The following is a 19,523-nucleotide window of genomic DNA, read 5'->3' as shown; positions in this document are numbered from 1 at the left end:
CCGCCTCAGGCAGGTCCAAAACCTGGTGTTCTTTCCCCATGAAGAATCAGAATCTCATCTTCTGGCGACAGGGGCTTTAATTCAGATCCTGTATCCTCCCAAGCTGCTGTATAAGCTTAGGTGCTTTTCATGTTGTCATCAAGTTCCTACTTATTTCTGGAAGCTAGAGGTTTTAAAACATTCTTTTGAGTTCTAAATGTTACTGTTTAAAATTATATTTTAACTAGCAGATTAAAAATTGTCATTAAAAGGATTTCTACTTTGGCTTTGGCCACCATGAAACCCAAACCACACATTCTTCATCTATCTAAGCTTCAATTTATTCATCATGAAGTTTGGACCCATACTTTAGGTTTGTAGTGGTAATTAAATGGGATATGTATGTAAAGTTTTTGGCTAACTATACTTGGCTTTTTGTAAGCATTCATTTGATGCTAGCTATTATTATCATCGATATTCAAAACCAATTTTTTTAGTTTTTCATTTAGCAGTTAATATTTTTTAACAACTGACAGGTCATAGTGAACCTTGATAAGAGAAATAAATATTTAAGCTCTCCTTCTGACATGTAAGAAAGTCTCTTTGCCCTCCTGACTTAGCCTCCAGAAGTCACTCTGGCCTAGATCATCCAAGAAACACAAAATCCCCTCTAACCATAATACACATTTTTATTATATACATTTATGAAATCCAGGAAGGAACACCTAATGGAAAATGCCTATTTAGAAGGGAAGGGACTACTACACCAACTTATTTTGGTCCTGTGACTTCCTTTTTCTTCTACTTTGTCTAAGAGTAACTGAAAAGCCCAAGAGGGTGAAAATGGAAAGGAGAGGCTGGTGCTAGCAGCTAATTTGTTCTGTGGAAAAAATTGTTTTAATATGATTATAGGACAGGGTTTCCCTGTCCAAAGTTATGTGGCTAATGAGCACTTGAAGTGTAGTTAGTCTGACTTGAGCTATGCTGTGAGTCTAAAATAAATATTGGATTTCAAAGACTTACTACAAAAATAATGTAAAATATCACAATAATTTTTAGAAATTTGATTACATGTTAAAATGATAATCTTTGGGATATATTAAGTAAAATATATTTTAAAAATTAATGTCATTGGTTTATTTCTGGCTTTTAAAATGCGGTAAAACCAATGAAAAGTACATATGTGACTTGCATTGAATTTTAATGAACAGTGCTTTAGATTTAGGGAATAAGTTCAGTACAAAAGGAAAAGTGTCAGGAATGAAAGATGGAAGATCTGGACAAGAGGTAAATACATGTTCTTTTATATAGACTATAATTTTCTAAGTATTATAAAACTACCGTTCTAAATACGACTCGTGTCATATTTTTTTGAGTGGGGCACTTTACTTCCTCCATGTAAATCCTTTCAGATAAAGGAGATTTTCTTGGATTAGAGTAGAATGTTCTCTTTGGGGATTTTACAATAGTACTTTTTCTCTCTACAATCTTAGGACAGTGTCAAAGGATAGGTTGGGAGTACAGAGATAATCTCTATCAACCACTAACAAGACCATCCTAAATATTCTTGCATTCTATATTAAAAAAACCTTCAGTATATAGCATAGCTTTAATACTTGTCCTCTAATAGTTGATTCTCAGTTCCCATTTTCTTCATTTTGAAACATTTTATTTAATTATTTTCTTCTCAGTTTTCCTTTCTGGTTCCCTTTGCAACTCCCCATCTAAAATTGAAGTACCTAGGGCTCAGTCCTAAGATCAATTTTCTTTCTCATCTGGACTCCAGGTAATCATATCTATTTTCCAGGTTTTATATATTACTCAATGGCGATGTCTCCAAGATTCCTATCTCCAGCCTATACTCTAAACTGAACTCCAGATTTATATGCTAATGCCTATGCATTATCTCTGTTTAAATGTCCAAGAGGCATCTCAAATTTGGTATTTCTCTCCTCAAACCTGTTTCTCTTGTAGTCTTTGTATCTCATTAGAAATGGGCTTCATTAGTCCAGAGACTCAGACCAACTGATGTCATATTAACTCGTCACTTTTTCTTCCACTCAACATCCAGCACATCAGGATGTCTTTTACAATTTATCCGAAATCTGACCACCTCCACTGTTGCCCCTTGGTGTAAGCCACCATCCTCTCTGCTTACAAAGCTTCCTAATCTAACTGGTCTCCCTGCTTCCACTCACCATTCTCCATACACAGCCAGAGTTATCCCATTAAAACATATGTCAGATAACATTCCTGCTGTGTTCAAAACCATCCATCTCACTCAACATAAAGTCAAAGCCTTTATTACCACAGCCTATGTGTCCCTACATTGTCTCCCTCCCTCAACCTTCCTTTAACATCATCTTCTACCACTCCCCTTCCTTCCCATTAATTTATTCCAGCAAATCTGGCCTCATGTCTATTGCTTAAACCCCCTACACCAAGTTTGGTCCTGCTGGAGGGCTTTTTTTCCACTCTGTTTAGAAGGCCCTTCCTTCAGATACAATCACAGCTTGTGTTGTCTCCCTTTCTTCCAGTATCTGCTCGTATGTGATACCTTCCCTGACAGTCCTATTTACAACTGGACACACACGAACACACGTCCTTCATCTACACCCACACTGCCCCACCCCCACACACTCAGCACTATCACCCTCAGTTTGCTTTATTTTTCTTTGTAGCACTGATTTTCAGTTGCCAAATTATCTATTTTTCTGTTTATTGTCTATCTTGTCCCACCAAAACATAAAATTCATGAGGATAGAAATTTCATATGCTTTGTTAATCGCTTTACCTCCAGTACCTAGAATAATGTTTGGCACATAGCGAGCACTCAATCTACAATTTCTAAGTGAATAAATCAATGAACCTCCACACAGATTTTTCCTAAACTCTTTCTTTCTTCTTTCCTTTTTTAAAAATGAGTTTGGGTCTTGTTCTGCTGTCCAGACAGGAATGCAGTGGTGTGATTATAGCTCACTGCAGCCTCAACCACCTGGCCTCAAGTGATCCTCCTGCCTTGGCCTCTCAAGGTGCAGGGATTACAGGCATGAGCCACCATGCCCGGCCATATATTCTTTAGAGACATAAAAGTCAATACTTTTGTAAATGAATTTTAAGGTAGCAATCACCTCAATCATTATTCAAAATTACTTTTGAAATCACACTATACTCATCGTTTTATTATTCCTTCAGTATATTTCTGTCCATTTATTAATCTGTTCATCAACTAGAAGTATCAAATGCTTTGAAATTAGTAGACTCAATTATACTGTTCAATAGAATTCTCTTTGAGAAAACTATTTTTGATCTACATATCATCTTAAAAGAAAATATTGATAATACCCAGTTCCAGTGTTTGAGTTGCTTTATTCATGTCGTATGAACAATAAAAGAGAGAGTTAAATCAAGTAATAAAGTACCAGCCAACTGTGGGAGATGTGGGCTTTCACCATTTGGGGAAGGTTATCGCCATAATTCAGGCAGTAAAATTGTACTTTTTCACTTGGTAAGCATTATTTCTTTAATAGTTTCTTTACCATGGTTCACTAGTAAGTCACTTAATTTTGTTTAAACTAAATCTAAACTTTTAAAGCGCCATCTGCCATACACTGGAGTGGCTTTGTCTGCAGCATTAGAGGAGACCCTATATAATTCCATACTTTATCCTTGTGACCCAAATAAAATATTCATCTCTTAAGTCATAGCAGAATAATTAGGAGAGGATATGACAGTTTTCTGGATATGTATTTGGCTTTAATTTAATTCTGATTTGTAGAACACTTAATCATTACAGATAGGAAGGTCATCTTTGTTAATTCAGTTGTATACCTATGTGAAAATATTCCTATAGAAGATTCCAGGTAATGCTTTTCCATGCAACCCAATCAATCTTTAGAGATGACAGTAACACATTCTCCACGCTGTATTTTGTCACATACTATCAGTTACTGCGCTGTGTTTATAAATTCTGTGATGCACATCAGAGGCCATTTACAAAGACTAATGAAGAGTTTGGCACTTTCAAAAACCAAAGCTGAAGTAACACTACTTAGCACTTAGCTGACATTTTTCATTTTCAAATTACTTTTGCATGAATACTAATTAATCTTAACATTTCCATGAAGAATGTAAATAAAATTATGATCCTTGTTCTGAATATAGGAAAAATGATGTAGAAAGGCTAAATTGTTTTTGTATTTCTTTCACTCTACCTATATATCATGTATTTAATAATCAATTCCTCCTTAAATAAACACACAAATGATCAAACAAACGAAAACAACACAAAACCTTCTAAACTCAGATTTGATCTGTTTGAAATACCATCCACAGGAGATTAGTCTGTTTCTTCTCCATAAAACCTATCATCCTATTTTTTCTATCTCTTGTCCATTCAAACCAGTTATTACTATTTTTTTAATCTAGTAGCCTAGAGCTTAAGAAAACTATAGCTGTACAATGGCCTTGTTGTAGAGATGAGCAAAGTAGAGGTGCTGTGGTGTGATCATAGTTCACTGCAGCCTCAACCTCCTGGCCTCAAGTGATCCTCCTTCCTTGGGCTCTCAAAGTGCTGGGATTACAGGCATGAGCTACCAAGCCCAGCCATACAGAGAACCCTAGAGTTGAAGTGATTTAGTCAAAGTTCCAGAATCAGCATTTGACATCAGGTATATACGTATAATTACCCTTTGTGTCTTCTACAGTAAAACTGGTTATCACAATAGGAAGATGATTTTACTGTTTTTATTCCCCTCCATTTTCTCTCTTGCTCCCCATCAGTTAATCCTCTCTTATACCATTTTCTGCTTCCATGGTACAAAGACAATCAAGAACATACTCACCTGTGAGTAGCTAGGAGCCAGGGAAAGAGAGACGATGGACAGCAGGGTCAGCCCTTCCAGGATGGGGATTATAAACAAACATGTTCAGAGAAAGAATAAGCAGCAGCCCCCAAGTTCAGAGAACTTGCTATGAAACCCAAAGAAAATTCTCACAGTGGAACCTTGGAGGGCATTAATTTTCATACGGAAGGTCAATACAATTTGTGTGGTGGATGAATAATGTGGTATTTCTTCTAAACAAGGCAAGGAGGTAAAATTTTATTTTATAACTTTACACGGCTTCATGACTTTAGGCAATGGAAAGTGAGACTCATATAAATGAGTTGGAAAAAAGTACAGATATAGGTGTGCAAATGAATACAATGTTAATTGCAAAAATCTTTCAGGAAAGAGCATCTGCTTATAATGACTATTATGTTAATTTAACAACATTAATGCAGCCAAATATGACAACTTAATGCTGATTATGTTCCGTACATGTTGATAACTAATGCTTTCTAGTCTCTGTATGGAGCCTAATTGAAAAATAATTATCTTACTTGGAAGGTTTATCATCAACTACAGGATAAAAAACACTGTGGTACTTTTGTTTCATCCATAATGAACCAACATTTCAAGTCACAGATTTATCTAAGTGATGAAAGCGATCAAGTTCAAGGTGCAAAAGAGATAATAAAAAATTCACAGAAAACTATGGAATATTTATTTCCTCTTCTCTTTTCCCATTAATCATGTTTGAAAATCTTCTCTACTATAGAAAAATGAATAGCAATATGAATTTTATTAAAAACAGTTTCATTTATTATTTTTAATAAAAGAAACAACCAGCATGTCAAGTTGATGTGGTTTGTTTGTAGTGATGAACAATGCAGTTAACATATTCTCTATATTAAATATTTTATGCTTATGTATGTGTGTATATATATGTATGCTTATATATACATACACCCACACACACACAGGCACACACACAGCAAAGGCAAAAGATTTATAATATATATCTTACTTATTTTCAAGAACTGAGCAAGAGGTTAACACATTTTGTTTTAGGATTCACTTTTATATGAAGGACACTTTGGTTCATATTAGTTAAAATAATGCTCTTCTATGCAGTGATATAACAAATGAGCTTCCAAATATTAATATAATGCTAACATGGCAAAGCTATAATCTAGCTTGTAAATTCAATGTGGGCCAGGACAGCCTCCATATTTTGATGGGTACTGGACATGTGACTGTTAAGTTTCCTACAGAAGGGGATGAGAGATGGAGGAAGTTCAGCAACTCCCTAACGGCCTTGTTTACATCCATGTCCAGAACTAGTCACATGGCCCCAGCCCAACTACAAACAAAGCTGCAAATTAGAAAGAAACACATGATATATGTTGAGGTCTGCATTGAGGTCTATCATCATTGAGATTTGATTATTTTCAAGAAATTAAACCCAACCCAAACCATAAGTTGGTTTGATTAAATCTGGATTGTTTTTATTTCAGGTGGGCTACAGTTTCACCGTTAGCACAAAACAAAAAATACAGTCACTAAACCCACCAAAATCTAGGAAAAAGCAGCTATTTCAACATGGAAGTTTCATTTTAAACAAAAGCAGAAAATATCTGGAAACATGCTCACTCTCTCTTAATTTTGAAATTAAACCCATTAAAGTCCTGTGTTATTTTGCATCTCTTTAGCATATAATTGATCTTCTGTAAGCTAGCTATTGAAAGAGAAAGGTCAACTAACTTAAGCAAAATTTTACAACTTGGTGATATTTTACATGGTAGTGCTGAAAGCACTCTATTCACCATGAACCTCTATAGCCCGATATTTACAATGAACTGACCACCGTGTAATCACCCCTCAGTGGAAGACGCAGAATTTTTACTCTTTTGAGGATGGCTATTTTCTAGACCATGGCATATCTTGTTAAAGCCAAGATATGGGGAAGAATACATTAGGAGGAAAAATAAGATAAAAGGCCGAGGTAGACAGATGATGACACAGAGTAATTGATTTGAATCAAGGTGAATCAACAACCCACTTTCAAGGTGTGAAATAAATAACAGAGGAGATAGTTGTATAATTCTGTAGTAATGTATACCCAGAGGTGCTTCATGTATTTTTGTTTGCAACTATATCCAGATTAAGTATGCATGGACATCTGAATGGAGACTGTACTAGTGGAAAAATGGGCCAAAGATATTTTATTCCATTGACTAAACGTACAGATTAATTACATCAGTGGTAATTACATTGTTTAATAATAGCTGTCCTGCTGCTACTCTCATTTCTCCTGTAAATAAAAACTACCATTACCCCAAAGAATTGGCTGTGAGATAAATTTCATTATGCTAGTCAAGGATTAACCACCTGTCATATTTTTATTACAGAAATATTTTGGATTGTAATTATCTGTGATGTCTTATACAGCAGTAGGAAAAGTGCAAGATTCTCAAGGGAAGAACCCTGATTTACTTGGCTGCTGCTGAACGAAGTTTTTGAAACATTTTATTCTACAGGGTTGATGGAAGATATGATAGCACAATGGGGCAAGGAGGAAAAGAAAACTCTAGAGGCATGATTTTCAAAGATGTTACAGGCTGTGAATTTGAGATTGTTCTAATGATTCTAGATTGATAATACAACTCTCAACACACAGTTGATTCTGAATGCATCTTTTTCTACTCTTCCTTGTATTCTTAGCAGTCAGTACTCCTCCACCTGTGTCCAAGAGTTCATATCTATATCTTTCCCAGCTGTTTTGCCTACATGCCAAATTCTTTCTTTCTACCTTTAACTATAGACACAGAGTGAAGAAGTGAGGGAGTAACTGGTTGAGTCTCAACATAAAGTCTTGTTGCATACCACTGTTTTCAGCCTACACACTATCCTTAGCTCAGGTTGCACTGATCCAAATAACTGCCACAGAACAACTCAGCTGCTGTTGCCTTTCTTGCTCCACTCTGCACTCTTTCATCTATTTTATATAAATATTTATTCCATCCATCTACTGAATAAATGTTTACTCAACTCTTAAGGATGACCAAATTGGGTAGAATTCCTGAAGGGAGCTTCTAGCTTAGTTCACCGAGTGAACTAACTTAGATTAATCTTCCTAAAATACATGTCTGTTTCCTTACCATCCTACATAAGGACTTGTGTAATATAACAACCAAATGCATTGAACATTTACTTTCTGCAAGGCATTGCTTTGAGCATCTTAATTCATTTAATACTCCCAGTGTTTTGGTGAGATAGATGCTATTTTATTCCCATTTTACAAATGAGGAAACTGAGTCACAGAGAGGATACTAGTTTACTAAAGCCACCTCATTAGAAAATAGTACAGTTGTGATTTAAATCCAGTGGTTTAGTGTGTTATGTTACATGACCATTCTTGGTCTAGTTGGGCTTTACTGAAAAAAAAAAATAGTAAAAAGAATAAAGTTCAAACCTTTCTAATCAAGTTTAAGACCCTCTGTAATCTTCACATCCTCTACTTATCCTGTCTTACCATCCAATTCCCTGAAACATAGAAACTCCACCTTAATTCCTATTACTCTCATTACAAGCACTGAGGATTTGCTCAAAAGGTCTTCTCAATCAGAATGTCCTTCTATTTGCTGCTATCTATTCAACCCCAGCTGGTTTCTAAAGCAACCTAAAAGGCTTGCCTGTTCCCTGGAGGTTGTTCTGCCACCTACTCCAGCTTATAATAATCTGTCTTTTACAGTGCTCACTATTTTGAAAAAAATAATTTGGGGCTTTAAATATTTATTTTGTGATAGATAAAATAATAATAGAAAGATACATTGATATGAAATACACAGATATAAATAAAAGCATATATTTGAAGATAGACCCAAGCTGCATTAAAAATCTATGCTCTATCATTTACCACCTATATGTAACCTTGAACTAAACATAAGTTTGCCATCCGTAAATATGTAAATATCCACCTGCACAGGTGTTATGTATGTCCTATTATTTTACTGAAATAAGAGACTTTAAACACACACACACACTGATATGGTTTGGCTTTGTGTCCCCACCCAAATCTCATCGGGAATTGTAATCCCTATGTGCGAGGGGGGGATTTAGCAGGGGGTGATTAGATCATGGGGGCATTTTCCCCCATGCTGTTCTGGTGATAGTGAAGGAGCTCTCACGAGATCTGATGGTTTGAAAGTGTGGTACTTCCTTTTTGCTTGCTCTCTCTCTCTCCTGCCACCTTATAAAGAAGGTGCCTGCTTCTCCTTTGCCTTCCACCATGATTGTAAGTGTCCTGTGGCCTCCCCGGCCATGTGCAACTGTGAGTCAATTAAACCTTTCTTTCATAAAGTATTCAGTCTCAGTACTTTTATAGCAGGGTGAGAATGGACTAATAGACACACACACATACACACACACACCCCTACATATACACATCATATTTTCTATAGACATAAATATATAGTTGTCTATATCTACACATCAAGACATATATAAACATGTATACTAAAATATATACTTAAATATACATTATGACATACATCTATCTTATATTCAGATATCTATGCCTTATAATCAAGATAAAAACTGTATTTCAACTCTGGCTCTGCCAATGATAAGTTATATAATCCTGGGATACATACTTAACTTGCAAATTTTCATTATCCTTTCTTTTTTTTAATAATGAGGAGAGCACTCATGAACTAATAGGCCATGTGCCTGATATAGGTAGGCATTTTTGGAACACAGGTAAGGATGTATCAATTCAACTGTCCCTAATTATCTTAGGCTCTATTTACTAATGGATTTCCACTGAGAAAGCTATGGATCCATTTTTCTCAGTCTAAAAGTTTTGCTCAAAGATGCTGGATACTTCAATCTTCTATAGGGTTAAAAATGTGTACTGCTAACTAGCAAATTGTGACTAAGTTTTCCATTACAGAGCAACCCAAGAAAACCTTTGGTATTTCAGGGATTGCTACAATATTATTCCTCCTTTCTTTCCTTCCTACTCTTCTCTTAATCATAAGAAATCTGGAGCATGAATATACAAGAGCAGGCGTGAGCAAAGTTCCAAGAACTACATTTGTATTTTTCAATTAAATCTGTAAGCACTGAGTCTTTATTAGTCTATATCTTCATCAAAGCCACTAATCTGGTCATTATTGTTAAACAAAGATGAAATTATTCAGGTTTTGTAACAATTAAGCATTTCTCAAAGTCTTGAGGCTGGCTATAGACCTTAACTGTAATACAGAGTAGTTATTTTACATTAGTTAGTTGTATGTATTCTGTTTACTCATCTGTTAAATGAGAATAATAATATATGCCTTACTTGAATTTGAACTTGCTATAAAGATACATCCCTAGAGAATAGGACATATGTCTTAATCACTCTGTATTTCCAGCACCCAGCCACTCATATGCACATAATAGCTCTCTTGTTCATCAAACTGAATTAAAATGAGGTACAATATATTAAAGTTTATAAATTTTTAATCTCTTTAAATTTAATAGCTTATTAAGTGCATTGCTAACTGACCACATTTTTTTGCATTAACAACCACATTTTTTATAACCAATGAATTTGGAAGGTAAATTTTTACACAGATAGCTATATTCATAAAGAAAATAACATCTGGCCTACGGGATAACTAAAACACATTTTTTATTTTTGTATCAGAGAACCAGGTGTCTTTCTTCCAAGCTAATGTTAGGTCAACATATAGGCTTAAATACAAGTTTTCCCACTTGCTTATAGTCATGTTTTATTTGTATGTACATTTTTAATGTATTTTATTCTACCTAAAGACTCATATCATGATCCCTTAATGAGCTCTGAGGCAAAGAAATAATGTTGGAACCTACAAAAAGCTACCCAATGTTGACCTCAGACCACAGATGTGCATTAGTGATGAAAGCATTTTACTTTTTTCAAACTATAATTAATTTTCTGTAGTGCTTCAAATAATATATTCAACTTCTCATTTTTAATTAAGATTCCTTTTCTTGCTCCAAATTTAAATTATGTTCTGAAAGCAATTTTTGTCAATTGCTTTTTCATGTGAGAAATATAATTATGAACTAAATTTTGTTAGTGTCACATTCATACTTTTAAATAATAAAATTGTGAATAAAAAAATGAACAAAGACTCTTACACATAAAGTGTCTCATACTATAAGCAGAACAGAGCAATTACAGAATACACTGATAATGCATAACTATTCTAGTTTTCTAAAGAAAAAATACATTTCTTAGTAGCTTATAAGCAGTTAGCATAATATATATGTATCATTAGGAGCCAGAGTATAAGTAGAAAAATAAAAACATTAATTAATAAATACACTGTAAATCTTTCAACTAAAATCTGATAACAATTATTTATGTTGTTAGTCTTTGACAACATCAATCAAAACAAGGCATTTACAACTTAAAGCAGTCTTTTAATAAATAGTTTTAAGATGCTGGTACTATATGTCTATCGGGTTATCTGTAAAAAGAAACGTATAAAGGTAAATTTCCTTTCATAACCAAAGGACTTACAGACACAATGTTTTTGCAGGAGGGCTCTAGTGTTCATTTCCTGGCTTCTTAGGTGTCACAGGCAGTTGTGGCAACACCAGGCACAGTAGTAATTTCTCAGTTCTGTCTTTGTGACGTCTAGATCTTAGTTGCCATCCTCAGAGGCAGCAGTTATGCTGGTGGGGCAATTCTGTATTGTTTATTATTCCTGGAGATCTAGTCTGCAACCTTCTTCTGTTGTTCTTTCAGCAACTTTCTAAACAACTATTTCCCTAAACCTCGTCCTTCTTAAAACACTTTGCATGGTTTTATTTCCTGGGCTGAACCCTGAATAACACATTACTTGTACTGTTTTGCTTCGTGAAATAGAAAGACAAAATAATCTTTGACATTGAAAGCAATAAAAAAGAATAAGAGCTTGGCAAAAGTTAAGCTTGGCTGCACGCTCAATGAATGGCTCCTTAATGGTTTAATTTGCTCAGTCATCCCAGATATCACTCTGCATATTAACCTGAATCCCCTGAGTCAGAATTGGGGCATTTTCCCAGGAACCAGGGAGGAATCTGGAAGGTCACGTGTGTATATCTCAATTCTATATGTGCCTAGTGAAGGGATCCAGCTTGTAAGTTTTGTCAACTTGTGTCACCATATAATTGTGCCGAAAGAGAACCAGTAGGAATCTTGGAGATCTGAGAAGCTGTCATTACACTGAGTTTTAAGTGACAGCTGAGTCAATACAGAGCCAGCTATGCTGAGATGGGAGAGTGGCACTTTTCTTCATCAAAAGAAGGGTTATTTGTTCTATTATAATGACAGGAATTCGGAAGTGAACAGCCCTGCTGTCTCTGTTTTGATTACCTCCAAATGAGAATGAGAGGAGACATGTTGTTGTTAAATATCAGCTACTAACATTGGTCTTTTTGGAGGCTTTGGGAGAATTACCTCTGTGGTGCTTCTGAAGAGCAGTTATGGAAATAAGTGTGCAATTTAGAGGTCTTATTTAACCCACCACCATTTTCATGATTTTTTTTCCTGCTTTTGTGGAAACATTAGATAGTAAATATAGATACACATTCATGTAGTTTTGTATACTCCGGAGCCTCCGAAGATTTGCTCAAAGAACTGTCAGAGAAATCAGACCTATAGTGACTAAGGAGGTAACATAATACATCCCACAAGTGGATATAGGCATCAGATAGACCTAGGTTTGAATTGCTCCTCATCCACTTACTAGCCAGGTGGTTTGGGGAAGGGTTTGTATAACCTCTCCAAGCCTAAGTTTCCTAAAGGCGTAAGTTTCCTGGTCTGAAAAATGGGAACCACAACACATTTCTTAGAGGACTGAAAAATGCAGTGACATGATAATACTTGCATGTAGATGTTTGTTAAATGCTGGTTCACTTTCTTCTTTCCATTCTATCCCTGTCACCCCCACCCTGATTTGCAAAATAAACATTTTTATGAAATGCAAGGATGAAGAACTGGGAACTCTTATAAACGCCTACTTATAAAATTTTATACAGTTAGAATTTTAGATTTAGATTAGAATTCAGATTATGAAATGCAAGTAGAAAGTCTAGTAGAGCTGACATCAAAATGTTTGTGCAAGAAGAATTCAGACAGTTAAAAAAATAAAAGGTTTGCAGGAATGTCCAATCTTTTGACTTCCCTGGGCTACATTGGAAGAATTGTCTTGGGCCACACTTGACGTTAACTTGACTAACTCGACTTGACTAACACTAACAAAAGCCGATGAGAAAAAAAATCACAAAAAAAAATCTCACAATGTCTTAAGAAAGTTTACAAGTTTGTGTTGGGCTGCATCAAAGCTGTCTTGGATTGCAAATGGCCTATGGGCCGTGGGTTGGGTAAGCTTGGTTTAGATAATGTAGATTCCTTTGTAGATCTAATCTTTCTTCCTATATCAGGGTAATAGCTTTAATTACTGAAATAATATAATTATCAATTAAAAATTTCTTTTTCTCCCATTAGATATTTTATATTCCAATATTTTTAGAAATGATGTGCTAAGGAAAAGATAATCTGGAACCTGATTAATGGCCAATGAAGAGGCTCATGTTAAGATGAAAATAACTGACTTGAAGCTAGTCAGTGAACAGACCTTCACTCAAAAACTTCCCTGATAATTATCCATATGTTTTTTCAATTGTGGGTCAATTGAAGATATGTTCATATCTTCTTCACAAAACACATATATCTTCTATTACTGGAAATAGATTGTAATAGTCTAATCTATTTAATTTTGATTCAGTGTTTGTTGCTAGTAGACTTCATTGCTTTTCTGATTTTCTTTTTTCTTTTTCTTTTTTTTTTTAACCACAGGAGCATCTCTGAAACTCTTTGGAAGCATGCTTATGGTTCTGACTTTCCAGAGCTTCTGTTACAGAGCTGCTTTCATGTAGTGTGAACTGGACGCCAGATCCACACGGGATAGACTCCCTCTTTCTCTGCCGACTTACTGCCTGGTGTCAGTCTGGTTAAAAGACCTCAGAGCCTCAATTTCCCCACATGTCTTCAAACATGGGAAATAACACTCACCTTACAGGAACACTATGAGAATTCAATGAGATAATATCTGAAGAATATTTCTTGCATATAGGAAATGCTCAGAAAATGGTGGCTGCTATTTACATACTTGTTTTGGTTGATGTTCAGGAAGTTTCATACTTAGGAACGGCCCTGGCTGGAGACCCATCAACCATTCTCCCTCTTGGAACAATAAGATAAATTGAATTCAGGGTATCTCAGGTTTCCTATAAATATGCATATCTCTTACCAATCTGTAGTTTTTTCGATCAGTATCAACAAATTTAAAAGATAAGAAGAGTTGAGGTAATGTGTGTTGTAAGATGTATGTCACCTAATGCTAACTTTGTGGTCTAAACTATTGAGATATCAAGCCAGATTCCCAAATCTTTTGTCACTAAAGTGTTCTGAGATATACCTTGATGTTTAGAAGAAAATAGCAAGCTCACACAGGAACAGAAAACCAAATACCACATGTTCTCACTTATAAGTGGGAACTAAATGGTGAGAACACAGGGACACACAGAAAAGAAAAACTCACACTGGGGCCTTTCTAAGGGTGAAGGGTGGGAGGAGAAAGAGGATCAGGAAAAATAACTAATGGATACTGGGTGAATGAAATAAACTGTACAACGAATCCCCATGATACAAGTTTACTTATGTAACAAACCTGCACTTGTATCCCTGAACTTAAAATAAAAGTTAATGAAGAAAAATAAAACTACGAAAAGGAAAGTATGTTCTACATCTTCTAAGATCGACTTTTAAAACTTTCAATTCCCTGTAGTTGCCATTGCTGCAGGTACCAGTCCTCTGGAAATAAGTATGTTAAACTGAAGTAATGGGAGGAACTCTCCACAGGGTTTGTTTTCCAAAGAAAATTATTGTTTACAAAAGCAAAATTAAAAGTCTAGCTAGGTGTGGTGTAAAACTATTCAAAAAGTAACTCAGAGCAAGGCCTGTAAATTGAAATGTAGTGCCTGAGTCATAGTCTGCTAAAAAGGTTGTAACAAATAAAGATGAGTTTAAAAAATGACAAGATGAATCAGAATTCCTACTCAAAATGGAAAAGGACAAATATACATAGGTTGACATTAGCTCCCCACATTAGCCTTATCTTTGGAGGACAAGTTAAAAAATTATTATTGATGCATACAAGTGGATCATGTTGAGCAGCAAGTGAAACTATTGTCTTCATTAGGATGGAGATATTGTGCAGATATTTGCCGATTTTGCGTGCAGAAAAAGCAACTTTCCTGCCTTTAAGTAGAAAAGATAACAGCTTAGAATAGAAATTGGGAAACTGAGAATTGATCCAATTCCAAACTTCTGATTTGTGTAATAAAAGTGGGATCCAGCTAGGCACGGTGGCTCACGCCTGTAATCCCAGCACTTTGGGAGGCCAAGGCGGCGGATCACTTGAGGTCAGGAGTTCAAGACCAACCTGACCAACATGGAGAAACCCCATCTACTAAAAATACAAAAAATTAGCCGGGTATGGTGACGGGTGCCTGTAATCCTAACTATTTGGGAGGCTGAGGCAGAAGAATCGCTTGAACCCAGAGGGTGGAGATTGCAGTGAGCCGAGAATCGTGCCATTGCACTCCAGCCTGGGCAACAAGAGCGAAACTCCATCTCAAAAAAGAAAAAAAAAAAAAAAGCGAGATCTATGTGTAGTTTTTAAAACTGAATTAACCGTTGATAGCATGTCAGTCTTACCTTTTAGTTACTCTGTGTGAAAAATCCGTTGACTCTCCTGAATTTTTCATCTGTGCTCTAAAGTCCTTGGTCACACTAAGCATTGATTTAGCCTCCCATTAGCTATACCTATTTGGGCCTCCAACCAGAGTCATTCACTTGTGTAAGTGACACTCATTAAAATTCAACATTAGAAGACACTATATTCAATGTTAAATATCTTTTCATAAAGATTACAATAACATTTTTATAACAATACACCTCATGCTTCAGAAGTCTTTATGTCACATCTGAACTCATTACATCTTCTAAAGGAGGAGAGCAATTTTAAAAGCTTTGTATTTCTCATTGTGTTTATTTTCTCATCCGTTTACTAACACTGGACCATATTTCAGAGTTTCATGAATAGTGAAGGCAGATTTCAAGGGACATCAGAGTTATGATGGCATCCTTAACCTGACATTCATAGAAAAATCTGAAAGCACACGCATGACTGGTTTTATCCAGAACTGCACTTAATTTAAACCCAGCTCTTTATGTTTTTTTTTTCCCTAAAGTGTCTGCTGTATTTGATATATCTTCAGTTTCCATAAGCTGTTTACACCTGCTCAATATCAAGAATATTCCACACTCAGAATAATTTAAGCCAATTTGATGGGTTGAATAATGATAGAACACAGAAAAGCAAGCCAGCAGAATCAGAAAACCACAGGATTTTAGAGCAGAAAGAACCATTAGAGTCCATTTTATTCCCCCCTCTCTCCCTGGAGTCCTAAAGTTTAATACCTTTGCCAAGGCCCTATAATTAGTTAGTGGCAGAACCTGGTCTAGAACCAATGGCTTCCAATTCTTGGATGAGTGCTCTTTTCATAGTTTCATGTTACAAGTAGATAAAGCCAAGGGCAGTTGCTTCTTACCATACTCTAGCAATGCTATACTGCAATGTGTAAATAACTTGGACAAGTGATCTGGACATTAGAATAGCAGTAACTTTAATTAGTATTCCTTCATCATTGTTCTTTTGGCTAGGTGCATTTAAATCAGAAATTGATCACCCTACTATAAACTACAGTCTTAAAGTCCCACGAGAACACTATTATCCATTGCCATCTGCCTATTCCTTTCCTTCAGCAATGTAAACATCTAATAGCCAAGACTCTGGAAACTTGGGTAGGTCCAAATTTGATGGAATTCTAATTTTTTCTAATCAAAATGTGCAGTGTTGTACAATAACATATGTTGACCCTCTTACATCCAGCAAGGCTATGATTTTGAAGCCTGCAGGGAGCAGATTCTGAGTTCCCTGGAAGGTGGGCTATTTTCCATCAAAACTGATGACTGGCTTTTCCAGAGACACAATATAGCTTCAGAAATCTCTCCCCATTTATTCCTTGCGCAGCTGCTAGGACCACTGAAGTCCAAGGGTGTATATTTCACCTGCGTTTATGATCAATGGCCCACAAACCAATTTCCTATGGACAGCCTCCCTCCTATGAATAAAAGGAAAGAGAAATACAAACTAAGAGGGAAAAAACAAAAGAAAGATTGAGTCACAGCAGTAGAAAAGCCAATCAAATCAGAGCAAAGGTAATTTTATGTGGTTGGGAAGATCAGTAAGATCATATACTGTTGGTGTTTATTCCTTTTATTCCTTTTTTTTTTTTTTTGGTGCCAAATACGTTATTTTATTCTCAAACTAGTGTCCTGTGGTGTCAAATGGATAAATCAATACAATCACTTTTAATGTTCCTTGACTTTCCATCTTAAGCAACATTTTGAAGCCATTTATCTCCTGTAGAGTACTCTGTCAACCAAATCAATGAATGTTAGTCTGTGACCAGGAAAGATGCATTCATTTTGTTCAATTGAAAGAAGAAATAAATCCATAATACTTTCACATATGTGACATGAAACTGGATCTTAATATTTTCAGTAAGAAAGGAAAGAAGGTAAACCTAACATAGCTTTCTGTAAAGTAATAACACATTTAATAACTATGCCAAGAGCATACATCAAGATGAGTAAACAAGTAGAATACTTTCAAGTATATGCTACTGTTTAGAAGCTTTCGAAGTTTTCCCTTGGCCTAGTCTTCCAGGCCAGTTTATACATCTCCCAAGAAATTAAGTTTCATTTGTTTATAGACTTTCTTTCTTTTTGATTCACACTGCAAATAACCATATTTATTTTCTAATAACCCTTATTCTTAACAGCACCAAATATAGTCTATTTATAAATATCAAATTCATTTTCAAAGAACAAAAATCTGGAAGCTTCATTCTGAAATAATTACAAAAGTATCTGATTTACAATCTAAAAGCAATTTCAAAAAAGAGTTCCCAAATTGATGATTCTTATTTGAGGCAATGAGATTAATGTAGAAACATATGTACAATATACAGTTGTTGCAATATGTGAGTCTAAAGTTGTAGTTTGCTTTAAAATTCAATTGGATATATTGCTTCTACTCTTATGTCTGCATGTGGAGCTACAGTTCAACTTAACATCCCAGCACACAAAGCTTTATTACTTAAGGATACTCTGAATACAAATCATTTTTGGTCATTTTTAACTCAGGGAATTTCTTTCCATTGGAATAAGATGATTGCTTTTTTGGTGATCTAATTCACAGGTTGATGTCACTCTCCTTTCTTACAACATGTTTAGAAATAAATGTACCTTCATAAATAAAATCACAAGTAATTAGATTCATTCATACCCACAGAAACACATTGCCTTGTTAGATGTTAACAGATATTTTTACAACCTTTGTAGTACTAATTTTTGCTTGAGAAATAAAATTATTTTTCCCAGAAAGTATACTGGAAAGCTCTGCCCTAATTTCAGACATTTTATTAGATATGTGGTCAACCAGCCTCACTCTAATAGTCCTCTGTGATCATAGGCTTCTAGGGCTTATATAATTATCAAAAGGGGATGCTGACTCCGTGCATAGCTATATCTTTTGGTGTGTTGGTAACTGCTATTCTTAACAGGAGACAGTTTCTCATAATTTTTAAAGAGTCTGCTTTTCTGTGAAACATAATTTGCATAAATATCAAAAATGTTAAAGATATATTAGAAACTTTACAGTTTTACCCTTGATTATGCCTCTTTTTAGTGTGTCTTAGTTTTACTAACTTAAAGGGCTTAAATATGTAGAAACACTATTGTGAGTTACAATCAGTGTAACTCAACGTAACTCAGTGTAACTCAATAAGGTCTTCCACAAAACTAATTTCTTTCATATTCTAAATCTATGTTTTTCACCTTATTCACTCTTTTTTTAGATGGAATCTTGCTCTGTCACCAGGCTGGTGTACGGTAGGGCGATCTCAGCTCACTGCAACCTCTGCCTCCTAGGTTCAAGTGATTCTTCTGTCTCAGCCTCCCAAGTAGCTGGGACTACAAGTGCATGCCACCATGCTCATCTAATTTTTGTGTTTTTAGTAGAGATGGGGTTTCACCATGTTGGCCAGGATGATTTCGATCTCTTGACCTCGTGATCCTCCTGCCTCAGCCTCCCAAACTGCTGGGATTACAGGCATGAGCCACCGTGCCTGGCCACTTTATTCACCTTTTAGAAAATAGAATTAGAGTTTAGTTTTATTGATTTTTGTCTTCTACTTGGTATACACTGGTATTTGTTCTGGCTTCAAATAAATTTAAAATATTTCCCAATAAAACTATCTCACCAAATGACAAAGAAGGGTTAATTTTAACCACCTTCTTTTTCATTTTGAAACTTCTAAAATTGGTCATTGAAGTCCTTCTCCACATTCTTCGGTATAATGGAAAATAGTATCTAAAATTTATATCTGTTCTTCTACTTACTTCAAAAATTAATTTGTGTCTCTAATAAATATCAAAGCTAGAAAGGACCAGAACTTTACCAATAAACAGCCGTGATTATTTTTTCCTCATATTTAAGAAGCATATCA

The 19,523-nt window shown here is 35.3% G+C and overlaps 1 protein-coding gene and 1 long non-coding RNA gene across 24 annotated transcripts in view; one reads left to right on the top strand and one right to left on the bottom strand.

The window, feature by feature from the left end:
* LOC141409906 (uncharacterized) overlaps window positions 1–13,739 on the top strand; it is a 40,589-nt gene extending 26,850 nt beyond the window's left edge. Inside the window, exon 2 of the long non-coding RNA XR_012432737.1 lies at window positions 13,681–13,739. This is a non-coding gene — a long non-coding RNA (uncharacterized lncRNA). The remainder of the gene's footprint in view (window positions 1–13,680) is intronic.
* The window catches only part of MAGI2 (membrane associated guanylate kinase, WW and PDZ domain containing 2), a 1,469,004-nt gene that overhangs the window by 989,456 nt on the left and 460,025 nt on the right, over window positions 1–19,523 (bottom strand). The window lies entirely within an intron of this gene.

Source organism: Macaca fascicularis, chromosome 3 (genome assembly GCF_037993035.2).
Source record: "Macaca fascicularis isolate 582-1 chromosome 3, T2T-MFA8v1.1".
Classification (NCBI taxonomy): Eukaryota; Metazoa; Chordata; class Mammalia; order Primates; family Cercopithecidae; genus Macaca; species Macaca fascicularis.
The sequence above is the reverse complement of the archived record's forward strand: the minus strand, read 5'-3'. Positions and strand labels throughout refer to the sequence as shown.